The sequence below is a fragment of the Bidens hawaiensis genome, unplaced genomic scaffold, assembly GCF_021521415.1.
Source record: "Bidens hawaiensis isolate Kalapana, Puna unplaced genomic scaffold, B.hawaiensis_p1.1 tig00041669_1, whole genome shotgun sequence".
Taxonomy (NCBI): Eukaryota; Viridiplantae; Streptophyta; class Magnoliopsida; order Asterales; family Asteraceae; genus Bidens; species Bidens hawaiensis.
The window spans coordinates 95,085-103,012 of record NW_027505729.1 but is presented as its reverse complement, the minus strand read 5'-3'; the positions used below and the strand labels follow the sequence as shown (position 1 = coordinate 103,012).

General features: G+C 35.6%; 1 pseudogene; it reads right to left on the bottom strand.

Moving 5' to 3' along the window:
• Positions 1-3,442: 3,442 nt before the first annotated feature.
• Positions 3,443-4,180, bottom strand: LOC143615008 (secreted RxLR effector protein 161 pseudogene; annotated as a pseudogene).
• Between the last annotated feature and the right edge of the window lie 3,748 nt (positions 4,181-7,928).

Genomic DNA, 7,928 nt, shown 5'->3' with positions numbered 1-7,928 from the left:
TAGTTAATTAATTAATAGCTATGAACTTTACTTGCACTTTTCACTGATTCCTTGTGAAGACGACCTTACTTACCCACACTGGTTATAGGTATTTAAGTCTTATAAATACTTGTTTTTTATTAGAGCATGACATCTACGTCAAAATGGCACCGTTGCCAGGGAATCAACGCGCAAAGTGCTAGTTTAGCTTAGTTTTTAGTTTTTGTTTTTATTTTTTCTTCATTGATTTTATGCGGGGTGTTAGTGTTTTTGTCTGTGCAAGTAAACAAGTTGATGCAGATGAGATATTCCCGTGAGAAAGAGCCGCTACAGTTTGATCCGGAAATTGAGAAAACAACAAAGACAAACCGAGCAGCTCAGAAACCCAAACTAAACCAAATACCATAAGTCACAACACCAAAAGCAGAAACAATGAGTACCCAAAACAGAAGAGACCGAATAATTACTCACCATATGGATGACAACCTACAAAATAACCAAGAACAAACAGCTCCGCAAAACAACCTACCACCTAACCGAAACCAAAATGTGAACTGAAACCGAAACCAAAACCCGTTTAACCGAGGAGCAGTCAATCGTAACCACAAGAGGCAGTTTAATATAGATGACAACTTATCAATCATATCCGCCATTGTGTCTTTCAACTAATCATTGTGTTTTTTTAAATACTAATAACACCATTGTGTAATAATATGTAAAAATAATGAAAAATACCAACGAATTATCTAATACATAAAACACAATGATGAATACATATTACACAATAATCTGAAACGTAAAACACAATAATGAATACAAATAACACAATGGCCTGAAACGTAAGACACAATGGTAAATACATATAACACAATGACCTGAAATATAAAACACAATGAAATCTACATATTACACAATGACTTGAACGTAATACATAATGAACATAATACTATTATTCTCAACTTAAGTGAATGTTGATCACAATGACTAAAACACAATGATACGTAGAAAGACAAATGTTGAGCATAAAGACACAATGATGTAATCTTTGTTTTAATTTTTATCTTTAATATGAGTACCAATTGAAAAACACAATGACCAAAATTTATAACACAATGCATTGAAAAACTCAATTAAAAAACACAATGAACTACCAAATAACACAGTATAAAAAAACCCACTAACTTTTTTTTATTTTTATATAACAATATGATATTTATATTAAAGATAAAAAAGCGCTTGTTATTATGGTAAATCAATCAATCAATCAATCAAGCCCTGTATATCCCACCGCATAGCACGCTATCGGTAGGGTCAGGGGAGGGTGGGATGTAGGCAAGTCTTTCCTCTATCTGTGAGAATAGAGAGGCTGCTTCCAGAGAGACCCCCGGCTCATAAAGCTACATACAGGTAAACAGAGTAAACATACATCGTACAAGCAAAGACACTTAGCAGTACATAGAATAGCAAACTACCAAAATAGTAAGGAATCTGTAACCAATAAGATTTGGGCATAAAAATCACAAGATAGCTTCAAACAAAAAATATACATAAACAACAAGGAGTCAAGCTAGCCAAACTAGACCCTAAATACAAAGCTAAGCTAACTAGGTACCTTCCCCTAGAAAGTCGCTAACCTTAATCATACGTCTCCACGAATCTCTATCCTGGACCATGTCCTAAAAAAAGTATAAAAAAATTCTAAAAAAATGTTGTATGAAAAAATTATAGACGTTTTAAAATGATGGAGGAATTGACATGTGTCTTGTATGTGGAGAGAGAAAGTCATCATAAGTAGGTTATTATCTTCATGCATTTTCATCAATTTTTATTCTTATATTAATCTCTAACATCCAAATTTAAGATTAATGGATTAAATTCCTTCTTAACATTCTCATTTTTGTTGTACTTTGTATTTTAACTTTACCCAGTATAATAAAAATAATAAGTTTTTAAAATAAAATCATTGTTATTACCTTCATGCCATTTTCATCAATTTTTATTCTTATATTAATCTCCAACATCCAAATTTAAAATTAATGGATTAGATTCATTCTCATCATTCTCATTTTTGTTATACTTTGTATTTTTACTTACACAGTATAATAATAATTATAATAATAATAATATTTTAAAATAAAATCATTTTTCTGTTAGAAAGAAAAATGAATGGAAAAACAAATGAAGTGACGTAGAATTTTAGGCATTGAAATATAGTCGAGGAAATTTCCCAATATTAGGGTTGTTCAAAACGCTTGCGGCTCGAAGCTCGGACTCATGGATCGCTCGAATAAAACTAGCTAAAAAATTTGATTAAAAACAGCATGGGCCGAGTTTGCTTATTTTTGTAACCTAGCCAAACCCGTCCCAAGCTCAGCTTGAGCCATGATTCGATCTTAGGCTTGTTTAACTTTAAAATCGACCTAAAACCTAGTTAAGCTGTCTCATTTAATTTCAAGTTTGAGCTTGAACCCACACTCTCTAGACTCAGGCTCGATTCATGAACAACCCTATCAATATTATTACTGATGGACGACACCAATGAAATAGGAAAGGTATTTATTGTTGGGGGCCAATGGCCACATCACGATGTCAACCGTAAAATAGTGTCCACAACTTTTAGTCAAAGGCTTAACAAATTCCCTCCTATTTCCCCTAAGCACGCGACACGTAACTCACAACCACAAATGAACACGTTATGTTCAATTTGACATTTTTAATACTTTTAATCAGAAAAAACTTCATATATACTAGTCTAAACTTCTTTATTGTTAAACTAATATTAAAATTCTTGTAACACACGTGATAATATAAATATTTATATTAAGAAATGATGTATTAATTTCATTCATTAAAGAGTGTTGTTTACATCGTAATTTCTAGAGTAATAATACAAATAATAAAAATACAAATAAATTTTAATAATATGAACATAGTGTATGTAAAAAATGTATCTATACTTCTATATATGATGCCACTTGAGCAAGATCAATACTTCTATATATAGTGTGTGTGCAAATGTACAGAAATAAATCTATATTATAATTACGAAAATTGTTTAGGGACCTATATATAAAGGGGAAAATGAATATGTGTCTATTACACATCTAGTTTTTGATTAAAATTTCATGCTTTTCCTCTTTCCCCCTTTTCTTTTCTGCTACGGTCTTCTATCCATGCCACTTCTCTTGATAAAACGGATATATAGGATCGATAGATACACAAAGATTGATCAAACAAATATGTATATTGATAATAATATTTGGGTTCGTTACATTCTGAATGATCAGAGATCTGTTTAAATAGATACGACATATACATACAAATATGGACTAATTACATGTTTGACCCTTGTAGTTTTTTTACATTGACATACTAACTAAAATATAATATAAATAATAAATGACTAAAATGACCTTTCGAGTTGTGCTCGAGTTGAGTGTGATTATATCCAACAATCACCCCCTTAATCACGAACAATTTGTATTAGGTCTTTAACGCCGAGTAATTCCCTCATTGTGATGAACTTGATTCTTGGTAGCGCCTTTGTTAAGATGTCAGCCTTTTGTAATTCTCCGGCAATGTGTTCCACAGTTATTTGTTCATTTTCAATGCATTCTCGTATGAAGTGATAACGAGTATCTATGTGCTTGCTTCTTCCATGAAACACGGGGTTCTTCATTAAGGCTATTGTTGATCGGTTGTCAACCATCAAGGTTACTCTTTCTTCTTTCCATCCTGTTAAAGCACTAAGTAATCTCTTTAACCATAATGCTTGACATGCTGTTGCGGTTGCTGCCATGAATTCTGACTCACATGATGATAATGCTACGATAGGTTGCTTTTGAGTGCACCAACTGATAGGAGAGTTTCCAAAGTAGAATACTATTCTTGTTGTGCCTTTCCGTTCTTCAGTGTTAACTACATAACTACTATCACTATAACCAATTAACTTGCATCCTTCATTACTTTGATAAGTTATACCATAATCTTTTGTTCCTTTGATATAACAGATAACTTGCTTGATTGCTTTGAGATGATGCTCCTTTGGTTCTTGCTTGAAACGACTAAGTAATCCTACAGAATAACTTAAATCTAGTCTTGTGTGAAGGAGATATCTTAGGCATCCTATTAGACTTCTATACTTGGTGGGATCAACTGGTTCTCCACCTTCAACTTTTGTTAGTCTAAGTCGTGGATCCATTGGTATCTTTGTATCATTGCTTTCTGAGTCCTTGATAATCTTGTTCACATAACCAGTTTGTTTAATTCAGATATCACCCCCCTGTTTGGGTGAAATACCTAAGTAGTAGGGTAATAAACTTAAGTCGCTCATTTCAAATTTTCCTTCCATTTGTGATTTGAACTTGTCAATTTCTTTCTTCGGTGATCCGGTGACAATCAAATCATCAAGATAAACTCCAACTATCAGATTAGAGTTTGAACTTTCCTTGGTATAGACTGCTTTTTCTAACGAACACTTTTGAAATCCAAGTGACTTCAACGTGTTGTCTAACTTTACATTCCATGCACGTGGTGCTTGTCGTAGTCCATACAAAGCTTTTGAAAGTTTGTAAACTTTTCCTTTGTCTTGTGGTTTCACAAAGCCTTTAGGTTGAGAAACATACACTTCTTCTTTCAATTCTCCATGTAAAAATGCTGATTTAACATCTAGATGGTGTACATCCCATTTGTTATAAGAAGCTAAGGCTAAAATTAAACGTACAGTTTCTATTCGTGCTACCGGGGCAAAGACTTCTTCAAAATCTATCCCATGTTGTTGTACATAACCTTTTGCTACTAAACATGCCTTGTCTCTTGGTCTTGAATACCCATTTCAAACCTATTGCTTTATGATCCTTTGGTAAATTGGTCAAGATCCAAGTCTTGTTCCTATTGATTGAATCTAATTCAACTTTCATAGCTTCAATCGATTTTTCATCTACTGCTGCATCCTTATACGTTCTAGGTTCTTCTTCAACTAGTAACAATTCATTTTCATTTAAAATTACTTCTGGTGCTCGAGCATAAATATCTTCTAAACTTTGAAATCTTAATGGTGCATGATCATAAGGTCTAGAGGAGCTTGCAGATGTTTCAGAGTTTGGTACGTGAGTGTACGATTGTGGAGTTACTTGAGAATTTGGTGGATTAACGGGTGAATGAGGTGCGTCTTCATCTTCATCATGATTGCTAACTTCAATATGTTCAAATTGAGGTTCAGGATTATCTGGGTAGAATTGTTGTTGAGCCATCTTCAACTATAAATTCTGTCCACTCGTTTTCTTATGGATTATTACCTCTAACATCCTCCTTCCAATTCCAAAACTCATTTTCTTTAAAATGTACGACCTACTAATACAAATTCTATTTGTTCTGGGATCAAATAGTCTATAAGCTTTTGATCTTGGTTCACTACCTAAATATACCATTTCAGTGCTTCTATCATCCAACTTCTTTAAGTGTGGTAGTAACACTTTTGCATATGCCTTACAACCAAAAACTTTAAGATACTTCAAATTGGGCTTATCACCTTTAAGCGCTTCAAAAGGTGTTCTATTAACTAAAGCTCTGGTCGATGTTCGGTTTAGGATGTAGACAGCATGTCTTACTGCTTCTGCCCAAAATATCTGAGGCATATTACTTGCCATTAGCATACTCCTTGTAGCAGATAGGATTGTTCTATTTCTTCGTTCTACCATGCCATTCTGTTGCGAGGAGTATGGTGCAGTAAGTTGTCTTGCTATTCCATTTTCTTTACAGAACTTTGAGAAATCTTTGGACGTGAATTCTCCACCTCTGTCAGTTCTAAACATCTTCAATTTGGTCCCTAACTCTATTTCTATCATCAACTTAAATTTTTTAGACGTCTCAAACGCTTGATCTTTTGATTCGAGAAAGTATGCCCACATGTACCTTGTATAGTCGTCGACTAATAAGAAAATATACTTCTTTCTTGAATGAGTTGATGGCGAGATAGGACCACAAAGATCTCCTCAAACTAAATCTAACGGTTTAGTTGATCTTGATTCGGCTTGCCTTGGAAATGGAGATATACTATGCTTTCCAAGTAAGCAGGCATCACAGACTTGTGAGGAGTGTGTAATTCGAGGTACTCCGTTAACTAACTTTTTCTATGTCATGTCTTTAATCGTGTTAAAATTCATATGACAAAGTCGTGTGTGCCGTAGCCATGCTTCATCTTGCAAATTTACTAACAGTGAGATGGGTGTACCAATCTTCAAATTAATTATGTAAAGTCTATTCTTCGAACGTTCGACTTTCATGAGAAGTGTTTCCTTAATGTCATACAAACGTAACTGATTGTATTCCATAACGAATTTACATCCGATTTCTATTAGTTGCCCTAGACTCAAAATATTGCTTTTAAGACTGGGAATGTAATAAACATTGGTTACAACTCTTTGCTCCATATTTTTACATTCCAACAATATCGAGCCCATGCCTTTTATTTCTACATACGAACCGTCACCAAAACGAACATTCCCACTGATCTTCTCATCTAATTCAGTGAAATGCTCTCACGAACCGGTCATATTGTTGCTAGCACCATTATCGAGATACCACATGATTTCATCATCTAACCTATAGTTACTGGGCTTGACCTCCTTTTCGTTTAAGAAAACTACTTTAGTATCAATACAGTCTTCAAGGATTGCCATAAAAAGGGTCGGCTCTTCGTCCTCTTGCACTAGATTGGCATGATCTTGTGCATAATCCTTTTGAGGGCAATTTAAAGAATAATGTCCAAGTTTGCTACATTTGTAACATCTAACCTTACTCGTGTCACTAGTGAACTTCCTTCTATTTTGGTTAGAATCTTTGGACGGGTCTTGAGTGGAATCTTCCCATGATGATGATGGTGTAAACCGTCCACGGCCTCGGCCTCGTGGATTGAACATCCTACTTCCTCGTCTTGCATTTAATTGTCCACGGACATGATTACCATCATGCCGTATGAACATCAACTTATCCTGATGTGACATTCGTCAAATTTCAGATCGCGAATTATATTCGTTTTTGTAAACTTTTAATACGTATACCCAACTCAACATTTTAGAACCTTATTTATTTATTATATAATATTATAATAGACATCGATCTCAAATAATATCGATGTTTGTCATATTTTAGTGTCGTTAAGAAAACATAAGGAGTTCAAAACGATTTTCGTAAAGTCGCTACGAGTTGTACAAACCTTTAAGCTCGTTTGAACATTCATTGAAACTTGAGGGGGCTGTTATGAAAATATGCCTACATATACCACCAACACAAACCTAACCCTAACATAAACATCAAGCCTCATCTCTTTCTCTCTTGTCCCGGTTGCCGCCGCCGCCGCCTCCGGCGAGCACCGCCACCTCCGGCCACCACCTCCAACACACTCACACAACTCACAGCCGTCACCACCCTCCCTTGGCCATTTTTTCGGCGAGCTCAAGCGGTCCGGCGACACCCCACCACCTCCGAACACCACCTCCACCGCAGCCATCACTCCAGCCCCACCGCACCACCACCACTACAAACCCACAGCCACCCCTTTCTCCCTCTTCCTCGGACCGGTTTCCCGACGACCGGAAGGCCGCCGCGCCACTCCGCCGTCTCTCCCTCTCGTCATTCTCTCTCTCTATCTCTCTCCGACTTCTCTCTCTCTTTCTGCCTCTCTCTCTCTCACGGCTTTTCTACCCTCTCTCTATCTCTCTCCGACAACTCTTGCTCGGCTTCGACAAACCGTTCTCGGCCAAACATCGTTTGTAGGTAAATTAATATTGGGGTTTGGTATTGTTAATTTTCATATATCGATTTGTCGGAGTTAGATTGTTAATAATTGGTTTGGTAGTATCGGTTATGTTTTTGGTCAAATACTTTGAAACGAATCGGGTTTGCGTTGTTGGTATGAATTGGGTAAAAGATGAACACCCGGGAAATGG